The 13,480-nt window shown below is 33.5% G+C and overlaps 1 protein-coding gene across 1 annotated transcript in view; it reads left to right on the forward strand.

Moving 5' to 3' along the window:
- Positions 1–270: 270 nt before the first annotated feature.
- The window catches only part of PMCA (plasma membrane calcium-transporting ATPase 3), a 669,337-nt gene continuing 656,127 nt past the window's right edge, over positions 271–13,480 (forward strand). Inside the window, exon 1 of the mRNA XM_017617971.1 lies at positions 271–295. The gene's annotated coding sequence lies outside the window, so the exon portion shown is untranslated. The remainder of the gene's footprint in view (positions 296–13,480) is intronic.

Raw genomic sequence — 13,480 nt, forward strand, 5'->3', positions numbered from 1 at the left:
TTTAAAGCGTGTTTAGTGGGCAGGTGAATTTAAACGCGTCAACATCCGCAGTCAAAAAAATTTACATTTAAAATGTAGAGCGACTCAGATTTAGTACTTATACGACGGGTAATAGGTAGGCTCCTTTTAGTCAAACGATAAGCGCGTTAAAACCGTTACGTTGCTGATGTTTAACGCAGTCAAAACGTGCTCGTATATTCTGTGATATATCTTACCAAATCGATTAAGACTTGTTAATTTTGGCGTTCGCTTAAAAAAGCGGCTTCGAATCCAGTTTGTCCGGTAGTGAGTTCTCGTAAGTGTCAATGTACGTTTACTCACTTTTTTTTATATGAAAGTACATTTGTGCCTTTAATGAATTACTCGAAACATTTTAATGAGTTTATAACAAAAATCAGCATTCCTCGAGAAAAAAATTTATTTTTAACCAGGTTGAATGAAATTATTAAATTGATTTTTGAATATTGGTAATAGTGTTTTTAACAATAAAAGAATTCATGCGCATAGTTGACCAGCAAACCTCTTTAAACTTTTTTAATTAAATTCAGTTTAATTAACGCGCTTGAATATGCTTAGTGTACTCACAGTTTGTACTAAGTAACTCCTCATACAAATTTGGAACTTTTGACAACTAGTTCGCTTATTGGTTTTTCCTTCACGTCAAAACGCTAAATTGCTATTTTCATGTTTTATCTAACCCATTCCAAGTGTAGGTAATCTTTTTTAATTTACTTGATATCTGATTTAAAAATGTGATGAAGTACATATAGATTAGAAATATCATATCGCCGCCCGTATGTTAGAAATATGAATGTGTAAAAATGAAAATTTTGCGAAATCTAGTTTGGAAGTTTTTTTTACGAGACTTAACTCTACATTTATGCAATTGAAATTGTAAAATATTTATGGTATTCTGGGTTTTGGTATAACATAGAACATCCAAAGGTTAATCAAGTCAACCCCATAACTCAAAACTGATAAATTTACAAATTCGGGCTTCTGGCATATATCGCTCATCTGCTGAAAGAACGTCGTAACTCAGAAAATTCAAAATCCAACACACGTTAATATTTTGCTCATTTAAAGGGAGAACGAATTAACCTAAAAAACAGGGACGTGAACCGGATGAAAAATTTTGTCGGTTCGGTTCAGCGGTTCGAACCGTTTTTGCACTTTTGGATTGGTTCGTCAAAGCGGTTTTTTTGGTCTTTGAACCGGGGTTTCGGTTCGGTTCGGTTGACAAACAAGTAATAAATTTTAAGTTCGGGCGGAGCCGAACATTAAATACCCGGGGCAAGTATTAAATATATGATTTTCACCTTTCCGAAAGCCAACGCAACATGGTAAGCCGGGGTGTATCAATTTTGAGTAATTTAGCGTACTTAAATTTCGAAATACATATTGAAGTTTCAAGCATTTCGGAAATTTACCGTTATATGAAAAGCGGCCTCAATTTTAGTCTGATTTCAATACTTTTCAACGTTTTGCTTTTACTTGGCAAGCATAATAGCCATACCGAGTTTCGTATAAATTGGTAGACCAGTTACCGAGATACATATATGCGATCATAAGTGGGCGGTGCCACGCCCGTTTCCCAAAATTGTATCATAAACGTATTTCTTCTGTCTTTCTGTCACATGGTAGGTATTACCATTTTTAACAAAAAGAAAAAAGTGGGTACATTTATCTATTAAAACTTGGTTGAAATGAACCTTTAAACCTTTATGGAAAGTGGTTCGGTTTTCGGTTCGGATCAAACATTTGTGGAAAATTTTGGTTCGGTTAATGGTTCAGTTGTTTAATAGAAAAAAGCGGTTTTCCGGTTCAAAACCGGTTCACATCCCTGCTAAAAAACCCAGAACGGGAGAAAAGCGACTTTATGGTAGTGTCCGACCGATTAATCGGCATCGGCTAGTATCGGCCAAAAGAATCGGCATCGGCATCGGCGTCGGCCGTTTTTGGCCGGTTCCTTTTAATTTTTCCGCAATTTTAACATATGTTCATAAAAATTTGAAACTGCTTAATTTTTTAGAATTTATTTGAGTACGCAGTTTTTTAAATTTTAGTATAATAAAGTGCAAATTTGAAGTAGCTAGGTAAATGTTGCTATTTGACATTTTTTTGTTATTCGCATTTTCTTCCAAACAAAGTTTGTTTGAGCATTTTTTTTTATGAAGAAAATCCGCAACATCTTCCAAAAATCAATAGTAAGTCCTAGTTACTTCAAATTTTCACTCCATTGAAATAAAATTGAATGGGCTACAAAACTGCATACTCACAATGTTTGAAGAAAAAGTTTGAAATTTTTACTAACATGGTTTTTGTTAGATAACGAGCTACACTTTCATAAAAAATAGGAAACATTAAATAAACGAAAGGAAAATAGCCAAAGAATGCTAAAATGTGGTTACTGTAAGTATTGTTACGATTATCCTTGAATTAATCGCTGAATTCATAAATCCTTACATTATAAAAATACTTTTATCATTAAAAATCTACGGTTACAGTTTATTAACAAATTGTATTCAATACAACATCTTTCTAGTCAGCAGAAGCTGCATATTTTTACTGCTACTATGATGAGTACAACCAGCGTTGCCGCGAGCTTGAGGAAAAAAGTATCAGTTGCCAAGCAGAAAAAATATCTAAAAGTATCAAAAGCAAATACAACTGTTATTTTTTAAAGTTTTATTTGAAAACCAAATAATAAATAAAATTTTATAATTAAATCCATAGTAATAAAAAAATTTAATATTACTTTCCTTAAGAAAAACAGATCATTTTATTTTTTTTCTACGCTCTTATCCATATTTTACAGCATGACCTGGGCCCAATTGCACCAACGGCTTATCACTTATCACTTTACATCCTTTGGATAAGCCTTTTTTTGAAAAGTAAAGTTGATAAGTGTTGCACTTTTTACTTATCAAAAAATTAGTAACTGAGAAGTTTTTTGGATAAGTCGATTTGATAACCATTGCACAGCTAATTTCTTTGGCTTTTCAAATAGAGATCTTTTCGAGAATGTGCTTAGCTAAAATGATTATCGTTTCCGGAAAATGAAGGCTTAGCAAGCCCATGTGTGATTTGATAAACATTTTCAACCTCTCTTTTTTCTTACTATGTCGCGCGCACAAAGCAAAGCCAATAAATTGGCTGTCATAAAAGTTATTAAGGAAAAAAGTAAGTCCGTGTTGGCCATCATATGTATGTTTATATAAATAACTATATTTTTCTACATTTCAGGATTATTTATTTAGATCTTTCCAAAATAATTCAGTAACATAAACACAAAAACCACATTGCATTAATTTCCGTACCGATTGACAAATTGGTACTCATTAACCTTAGGGGCGTCTATCTTTATCATAGTTCCATCAATGCACCCTGCAACCTAAGGAAATCCACCAATGTTGAAAAATTGGGTGGCAATATTTTGCGTAAATTCCGGCCAACAAATAGTTTCATCCATCAATTTGTTTATCACCGCATTTGCCACTCGATGGATTACTCTACATAGCGCTAATTTGTGGACCCCATGCATTTGACCATGCCATTATTATAGCTCGCTCCACTTTTTAATAAAATTTTTTCAAATTGGCCACGAGATTGCCGAAATTTTTCTACTACACCAATATATAAACTGTGGTTGATTTGTTCTTTTATGACACGGCTTTTATTTTCTTCTAATAAATTTAATATTTCGAATCGAAGTATTTTTTGTATCAATATTTTATCGAATCACGTGTTAAAGCACTGATTAATTCATTCAGACTGAATAAATGTAACTTGTCACTGGTATGATAGGTAAAATTATTTTTAGCAAAATAATGCTTGAGTTATCAAAATGAAAAATGACAAGTGATAAATCGAAATTTTTGGTGCAACGAAATGCTAATAAATTTTGATAATTTGCATAACTTATCACTTATCCGCTAAAATCTTTTCGCTAAGCATTTCATTTTGGTGCAACGCTTATCTATGATTTTGCGTGATATTTTACTTATCAATACTCAATTGAGTGACTTTGCCTTATCATGTTGGTGAAACACAAAACTTTGCGTAAGTTCGATAATTTGCTAAAATGCTAATGATAATTCGTTGGTGCAATAGGGCCCTGGACACCAAAATGAAAACTAGACTAAAAATTACGCAGTAGTTGCCATACACAACACAAATTCTTGTACAATAACACAAGCATGAGCAAAATATCAAAATGATTTTGATTTTAGCGAAATAACTGTGTAATTTAGTACAAACAACCTCATACACCACACAAACGACCGACGCAAGTCCGATATTGCGCAATGTTTTTGNCAGGGACGTGAACCGGATGAAAAATTTTGTCGGTTCGGTTCAGCGGTTCGAACCGTTTTTGCACTTTTGGATTGGTTCGTCAAAGCGGTTTTTTTGGTCTTTGAACCGGGGTTTCGGTTCGGTTCGGTTGACAAACAAGTAATAAATTTTAAGTTCGGGCGGAGCCGAACATTAAATACCCGGGGCAAGTATTAAATATATGATTTTCACCTTTCCGAAAGCCAACGCAACATGGTAAGCCGGGGTGTATCAATTTTGAGTAATTTAGCGTACTTAAATTTCGAAATACATATTGAAGTTTCAAGCATTTCGGAAATTTACCGTTATATGAAAAGCGGCCTCAATTTTAGTCTGATTTCAATACTTTTCAACGTTTTGCTTTTACTTGGCAAGCATAATAGCCATACCGAGTTTCGTATAAATTGGTAGACCAGTTACCGAGATACATATATGCGATCATAAGTGGGCGGTGCCACGCCCGTTTCCCAAAATTGTATCATAAACGTATTTCTTCTGTCTTTCTGTCACATGGTAGGTATTACCATTTTTAACAAAAAGAAAAAAGTGGGTACATTTATCTATTAAAACTTGGTTGAAATGAACCTTTAAACCTTTATGGAAAGTGGTTCGGTTTTCGGTTCGGATCAAACATTTGTGGAAAATTTTGGTTCGGTTAATGGTTCAGTTGTTTAATAGAAAAAAGCGGTTTTCCGGTTCAAAACCGGTTCACATCCCTGCTAAAAAACCCAGAACGGGAGAAAAGCGACTTTATGGTAGTGTCCGACCGATTAATCGGCATCGGCTAGTATCGGCCAAAAGAATCGGCATCGGCATCGGCGTCGGCCGTTTTTGGCCGGTTCCTTTTAATTTTTCCGCAATTTTAACATATGTTCATAAAAATTTGAAACTGCTTAATTTTTTAGAATTTATTTGAGTACGCAGTTTTTTAAATTTTAGTATAATAAAGTGCAAATTTGAAGTAGCTAGGTAAATGTTGCTATTTGACATTTTTTTGTTATTCGCATTTTCTTCCAAACAAAGTTTGTTTGAGCATTTTTTTTTATGAAGAAAATCCGCAACATCTTCCAAAAATCAATAGTAAGTCCTAGTTACTTCAAATTTTCACTCCATTGAAATAAAATTGAATGGGCTACAAAACTGCATACTCACAATGTTTGNTTGCCACTCGATGGATTACTCTACATAGCGCTAATTTGTGGACCCCATGCATTTGACCATGCCATTATTATAGCTCGCTCCACTTTTTAATAAAATTTTTTCAAATTGGCCACGAGATTGCCGAAATTTTTCTACTACACCAATATATAAACTGTGGTTGATTTGTTCTTTTATGACACGGCTTTTATTTTCTTCTAATAAATTTAATATTTCGAATCGAAGTATTTTTTGTATCAATATTTTATCGAATCACGTGTTAAAGCACTGATTAATTCATTCAGACTGAATAAATGTAACTTGTCACTGGTATGATAGGTAAAATTATTTTTAGCAAAATAATGCTTGAGTTATCAAAATGAAAAATGACAAGTGATAAATCGAAATTTTTGGTGCAACGAAATGCTAATAAATTTTGATAATTTGCATAACTTATCACTTATCCGCTAAAATCTTTTCGCTAAGCATTTCATTTTGGTGCAACGCTTATCTATGATTTTGCGTGATATTTTACTTATCAATACTCAATTGAGTGACTTTGCCTTATCATGTTGGTGAAACACAAAACTTTGCGTAAGTTCGATAATTTGCTAAAATGCTAATGATAATTCGTTGGTGCAATAGGGCCCTGGACACCAAAATGAAAACTAGACTAAAAATTACGCAGTAGTTGCCATACACAACACAAATTCTTGTACAATAACACAAGCATGAGCAAAATATCAAAATGATTTTGATTTTAGCGAAATAACTGTGTAATTTAGTACAAACAACCTCATACACCACACAAACGACCGACGCAAGTCCGATATTGCGCAATGTTTTTGTGTGGTTTAGGGGCCCTATAACAGCAGCGTGTGCAAAGAAATTTGGGGTTGTATTTCCCTTATAAGAGTTACCAAATAAAACTTATAAATATCAACATATAAAATTTTAAGACTTTACAGAAAAAGAAAAAAATTATTTGCCTTTAAACTAGTAGTATTATTCATAGTTTTCAAAAATTCATTTCTTCCAGCGAAAAGTATCATAATGGGGCATTTGTGAATAAAAAAGTATCAAAGTATCTAATCTTAAAATTTAGAAGAAAAAGTATCAAAAATAATACAATTGTATCAAAATGGCAACGCTGAGTACAACTAAGAAATGTGATTTCGAATGAACTATTTTTTTGACATTGAATAAGAAAAATACTATGGAACCAAGTATTGGAATGATATGTATGCATAGGCCATCTACTACCCTGCAGGGAAAGCTACCAGTTGTGAACCAGAATGCTACCAGTTTGCGATTCAGCCCAACTAGTTCACGTTGTATCCTTTTTCAATGATAGCGACTGGTATTTTTAACATGGCGGTGTCATAGGAGATGTCAATTGTCCGCTCCTGCATCAGCACGCTACCAGTAGAGATACTAGTAGCATCATACCAGTTGACGGGATAGACTGCCTATTCATCCCCCGTGAAAAGCATAAGTATGCCATTTTGCTCGCGGCGCTGCAACAGTGGCAATGGTCGACAGAGTAAAGCTTTGGCACGCCAAATCAAGAGATCCGAGTTCGAATCTCAGTGGGCGAATGTTTTTTTATTTTTTCTTTTTTTTTATTTGTTTATTTTTTTATTTATATCTCCTATGTAATTTTTAAATTTATTTTTTTAAAAAGAACAAAAAATTATTATGGTACAAGCTCAATAAAAATATTAAAAAAAAATTATTTATTTTAATTTTTTTATGGTATTTGAGTATTTAGGTTTTTTCCAAATCAAATTAAATTTATGTACAATTTTTATGTTATATTTAAATTGAAATAATTATTTAAATTAATTTACTTACTTTACTTTAACAACCTCCACGCGCACTCGAACCTGAGATTTCAGAACCAGAATCGGTAGTCTTCACTCGACGCCACAGCCGACATTTGTGATCAAAGCAATTAACCACGTTTTAGTTTTGGGTATGCCTATTCAAAGACAGATGTCGCTGATCGCATAAGTTGTACGAAATCGCCGAAATGGTAGGCCGTCGCTTTAGCACATACTGGTTAGTGAACTAGTATTTATACTGGCTGGTTTGGCATTTCGCTGCGGAGAACTGGTATAATTATAGTCCATGACGAACTGGTATGACTCTCCCATTTAATACCAGTTTTCGAACTAGAATTTCCACCAACTAGTTTACTTTTTTCTGTGCGGAACTGGTATAATTATGGTTCCTAACGAACTGGTATGACTTTTATTCTTAAATAATAGTTCATGAACTGGAATTTGTGCATACTGGTTTAGCTTTTCACTGCAGGGTACTTTTAATACATATTTATGTATGTACATTAGGGTGGTCCAAAAATGCATGTAAAATAGAAAACTCGGAATTTTTATGCTCTCACCCCCTAGGATTGTTCTATATCGAAAAAAAAGTGTATCCCTATTTTTTTACTTTGAAATCAAAAAATATTTAGAGGTCGCTCAAAGGGCTCAAAGATTTCCATGTATTTTGTATGGGGAAAAAAACTTTTCTTGGAAATGGTATGGAATTCTCGAAAATCAATATTTTTCGATCGATTTTTTTTGAAAATTACTTGTTTAATATAAAGTTCTATAAACACAAGATGCGCTCAACTTTCAAAAGTAATAAAAAAATTAAAAAAATTAATTAATTAATTAATGTTCATTTTCCTCAATTTCTGGTTTCTGGTTTTCGATTGATTTGGTGATTTTTGGGAAAAATTAAATGGATGTCATTTTTATTATTTAGGTAATTTTGGTGGAACGAATTCGAAGTTGGTAAATTAAATCTTCGAATCCTTGTTAAGTACATATCAGTGGTAAACTCTTTTAGGCTGCAAGGTGTAAAAAACAACAGTAAGTGAGTATGCATTGCATATTTTTAGGACAATGGTTTCATTCGAAGTTAAACTTTTAAGAGCTCTCAATAAAAACGAAAAATTCATATAAAATTACGCACAAGAAATGGAATAGAAATTTTCTTCTATCAAAATTTCTTAAATAAGTGTGCATCTCCCAAGAAAAAAATGCTCGTATATTTATTTCTTCAAGAAAATTTACAGCAAAAGCAAAGTGCCTTTTGATAAAAAATATTTCTTGTTAATTTTCTTGAGAGCCGGCTTTAGGATACTGTTTTTATTTCAGGTTATTAGATTTAGGGGGGGTTTGACCCCAAAACCCACCCCTTGTGTGCGCTAATGTACCCAGGGCTTACCGGTAATTTTTGCAAATTTTTTGTTGAAGGTGTTGCTTATTTGCTTAACATTCGTTATTTTTCGTTGGTACATTTTTATTTGATTTGGTACATTTTTTTCTGGCGTTTGGTGGTTTTCGAAAACTTCATTTATAATCCCTGAGCCGGCGTATGCACTTCGATGTCAATGGCTAAATTATGCATGCATTCCAATTTATTCTTTAACGTGACATTAGTGGAATTCGCGCTTCTGTGTATTCGTTGTATCTTACGTAAGTGTAACTGGATGAGTGTGTGATTGTTGTTTTATTTATTGCGCCGCTACCAACAACAAATCACACGCTCATTTAGTTAAACTTATGCAAGATACACTGAATACAGAGAAGCGGGAATTCCACTATTATTATTATACATATGTATATAGTACGTGTAATGTATCTATTGTGTATAAGGGCCAGTTTTTCAGTGCACGGTCGTGGTTTAAACTCACTTTAAACGCCCGATCTGGCTGGTTTAAACTAAGATCAGCCAATCAAATGCCAGCCAGCTATCCAATTTAAACTCAGTTTACTTAAACTAAGTTTAAACTGGCACTGAAAAACTGGCCCTAAGAGTATTACCATTGTATACGCATTACAAGGGGCAACTGTGGGCCCGCAATAGCATCTTTCCGGAAATCGTTGTCAGTACACTCATTCAAGTGCACCTAGACCGGCCTCTGGTGGAATTTGTAAAGCTCCTACTTGCTATAAATACAATCTCAACAGAGATTGGAGCGTGTTCGTGACTATATATGCAAAAAGATGTAACTCTCAGGGAAATGTGTTCCATCCACTACTCTGGAACCTTACAGTAAATACAGTTCTTCCGAGGTCATAAGCATCTCCAAACATTAAACAAACTCCTACAGAACGCCCTCTGTGCCGTAAACTGCTCCAATAGGGAAAGTAGACTTAACGCTAACTCCTCCAAGCAGGGTGCCTAGATCGTTTTAAAAAAAGCGCAATTTTGGAAAAATAAATCGCCAAAAATCGCCAATTTTTTTTAAATAAAATTAATGAAATCCATTTAACAAATCTTTTATTTTAAAAATGAGATCTTGTTATATTATAGTTTTTAAACCCAAAAACGAATATATTAATCAGAGGGTAATAATAAATAACACAAATAACTTATATAATGATGTACTCACAATTTCCTTTAAAAATACGCGCAATTACTAAATTTATTATAACTCATATTAATTGATTAATCGCACAATCCGCTTTTAAAAGCGCGGCGCTAAAAATTAAATAAAACATATTATAAATTATTATTATTATAAACAGCTATTTCCACAATTTCTTCAAAATCACCTAAAATGTCTGAATGATTTACATTTATGTTGTTGTCATATATTGAGGTATTCAAACTTGAAAACATACTGTTTGATATTGGAAATGTTTTGCAGCAGAAACTATTAGCCTTCATATAACACTTTATTCGAACTATTGAATTAAGGCTTTCCAACCTCATCGTATTTCGAATCATAGTTTTTGTTGAATTAATTACGGAAAGAAGGCGCTCAACAAAGCATGTGAGTGCGGCAAGGATAATAATATGAATTTACTTATATTTCGAACATTTTATTGCCTGTTGCGGTTTTCACTCCGTAAGCAATTATCCGAAATTCTTCAGAGTCGGATAGAATGGTTCTGAGAAAAGTTATTCCATGGGAAAGTTAAAAGATTTAAATATTCAGTTTCCGCTGCTTTTCTTTCCTTCACAGTCAAATAGTGAATTGGTAGGTCCCTGAAACTCGCCCTCTTGTGATTCACACACTTTTCTGGAGACAAAATCAAAGCTTTTTTAAAAGTATTTAATTGACTAGGTAATCGTTTCAAAGGTTCTTCGATTAGGGTGATTAAACATTTTTGACAGTCTTTTAATATGCTTCTAAAGTCAAGTTTATCACGCAGTTCATTAGCCTCTTCTGTAAAATTACCGCCAATGGCGATTTCCTACATTTTTACGCGCAAATATCCAAATAAAATCGCCAAATTGGCGCTAAATCGCCAAATCTTGACACTCTGCATCCAAGACCGAAATGGTTGTTTCCACGAGGAATTATTAGATAATGGTGTAGTTCTTGACAGGAAGTTGGGCTGAAATCGGAACCTTAGTGATCGTTCCAGCCTTAACGCCTGCGATCCATCTTTGAGGAAAAGATGGGATCCAAACCACACGTAATACACTAGACGCATACAGCGGTTTTTCGATCTCTTCTTTTCAATAGGGGCCGGCTTCAGAAAAGTTCCCATGTAGGAAGAAACCGGATATAATACACCGGAGCGCCTGTGTTAATTGCGGTTTCCTCACATTTCCGTAGAGAAAAAAACATGTTTGAAATTCGTCCTTTTTGTTAATGACAGAGTGGCTATTATGTAACGATATTTCCGGATTGTTCCATGACATAACCTTCATAAAACACCTCGCAATGTTATGATCGCTATGCGAAATTTTCCGCATTGCAGTAATTTGCGAGTCCAATTTTGAGGATGATGAGCTGCTCGTGGAACACGTAAGGGTGTCTAAACTTAATCCATCCGTAAATAAATTCACTGCGCCCTGATTTCAAAGATTTCATACACTCCTTTCAATACGTCCACTTATATTTCTCTAAGGGAAGATTGGATTCGACAACAAATCGGTGAAGCATTATAACTATGTAATTCGGGTGTTGCAGTTAGATACATATGTATATTCAGGGAGTTCACGCATTGCTACATGTCGTGAGCTCCCCAATAGTATTTTTGGGACAGCATGTAATACTACACGAATACGTACTGAGCTAAACTTTTAAACTCTGTTTCTTCATTTCGGTTCTTACTTGCTTCCATTCTTATTCTCATGTTTGAACACATTCTTCATTTCAACTGCCGGTTTCACCAGCAACTTAAGTTATAAATTAGCAACCAACAACTTAAGTTATAAATTATTTGCAGCCCATCACATATTTATGCCCTTGTCATTTTACGAAATCATTTGGGCCATTCCATTATGACTGGTGGGACAATTATAATACAATACACTACAATACAATACAATACAATAATGTATGAAATTCCCTTCAAAAAATAGCAAACGATTTCTTAGTTCTATGTAACTATCATTTGAATAAATGTGACTGGTGGGACTCTGAAAATAACTCTATTTAACCTTTGTGCACTCAAACACTTAATTTTGAAGGCAGATTTTTTTGTTGTAAAATATAACCCTTTCGTTTTCATAAAAATTTGGCTAAAATAGTATTTAAAGACATTTTAAAAAATATTTAAATTTGTGACTGCTTGGACAAGTTCTTGTGACTGGCGCAAAGTTATTATGTGTGAAGTAAACGGTTCCATAGACAAAAATTACAGTTTATTTTTCTCTTTTTAGTATTTTTCAACAGGTTAATGAAATGCAGTCATTTATCAAGTGGTTACTACTGATATCGGACAATTAATGGCGTTTTCCTCTTTTACATGGAATGGCCTATTTCATGAAATGCAGTAAAAATATCTGCATAAAGACCATTTCATGTATTGAGTACATGTATTTTAACTACGTTTCATGAAATTATTTTGTGAAAGGTCAAACGCATAAACGTAGTACTCGTAACAGGTTCTACAAAAAAAATCAAGAGGAATTTACTTGTTCTATTACAGCAGACCACAGGCTCTGAACTAAAAATTTACTTTGAGTAAATACTTGCTTTTGATTATGGCTGTGAAGTACTTTTGATTCTTATATATTTCTGCTAAATAAAATAAATAAGTAGCCGAAAAATTAATTATGAAAATTGAAAATTGTTTGTGAGAATATTCAAAAGTATTAACTTTGAAAATATACAACGAAGTATCTCTGTACGCTAGGGTGTTTAGCTACTCGACTTTTTTCAAAAGCGCGTTAGTAAAAGCATTTAAAGTACCGAATTAATATCTTAAAATTAATAGAAACCGGTTTGAGCTCCCACTTTTCAAATACGAGGGGCACTAACTAAGTCTTTAGATTTTGCAGCACTAATGTCATTTGAGTCGATCTGACGTTGGCATTGTAAAACTTGTAATTTTTTATTCAGAACATTTTGCAGTACGAGCACGTTTCAAAGTTCCAATGAAACAAATTAAAAGAATGGTTTCATAGAAAGATTTATTACTACCTTGGAAATGAATTAACACAAAACACCTTTTTACAAATTAACTTAAAAAACTTTCGCAAAGTATATAGCAATATAACCCTTGTATAGTTAGCAATTCTGTAAATAAAGAAAAAATAATTTAATTTGGAAATATCCCATTTTGTCGTGTCGTGTCGTCGGACTGCCGTGTTTAGACCTGGATCCCAAGGGAAATATCATTACTTGATTTGGTGAGATGCGGAAATATAATTTTTTAATTCGTATGTTCTACAATTTTGTATTAATAAAACCCAGTTTTATTCACCTTGATTAATTTTCTACAGATAATCATTTTAAAGAAAATTTTGTTAGAAATTTTTTTTTTATTTATACCTCAAAATCGGAAATCATACAAACGAGAGTTTAAAATATGTTCAAAATAAGAAAAAACCAACAAAAGCGGTTCGCGCAAGAAGAACTTTGAAACAAATGGTTGGTTGTTTCTTTGCAATAACGGGACATGTGGCAATAGTGGCCTTCGAGAAACGCAGAACAGTTAATTCTGAGTAGTACACAACCATTTATTTGACCACAGTCTTGCACGAATGGAGGAAGAACAACGAAAAACGACTAATAGTCTTTCATTAAGCC

The sequence above is a fragment of the Rhagoletis zephyria genome, unplaced genomic scaffold, assembly GCF_001687245.7.
Source record: "Rhagoletis zephyria isolate East Lansing unplaced genomic scaffold, Rhagoletis_zephyria_1.1 Rzeph_scaffold_00032, whole genome shotgun sequence".
Lineage (NCBI taxonomy): Eukaryota > Metazoa > Arthropoda > Insecta > Diptera > Tephritidae > Rhagoletis > Rhagoletis zephyria.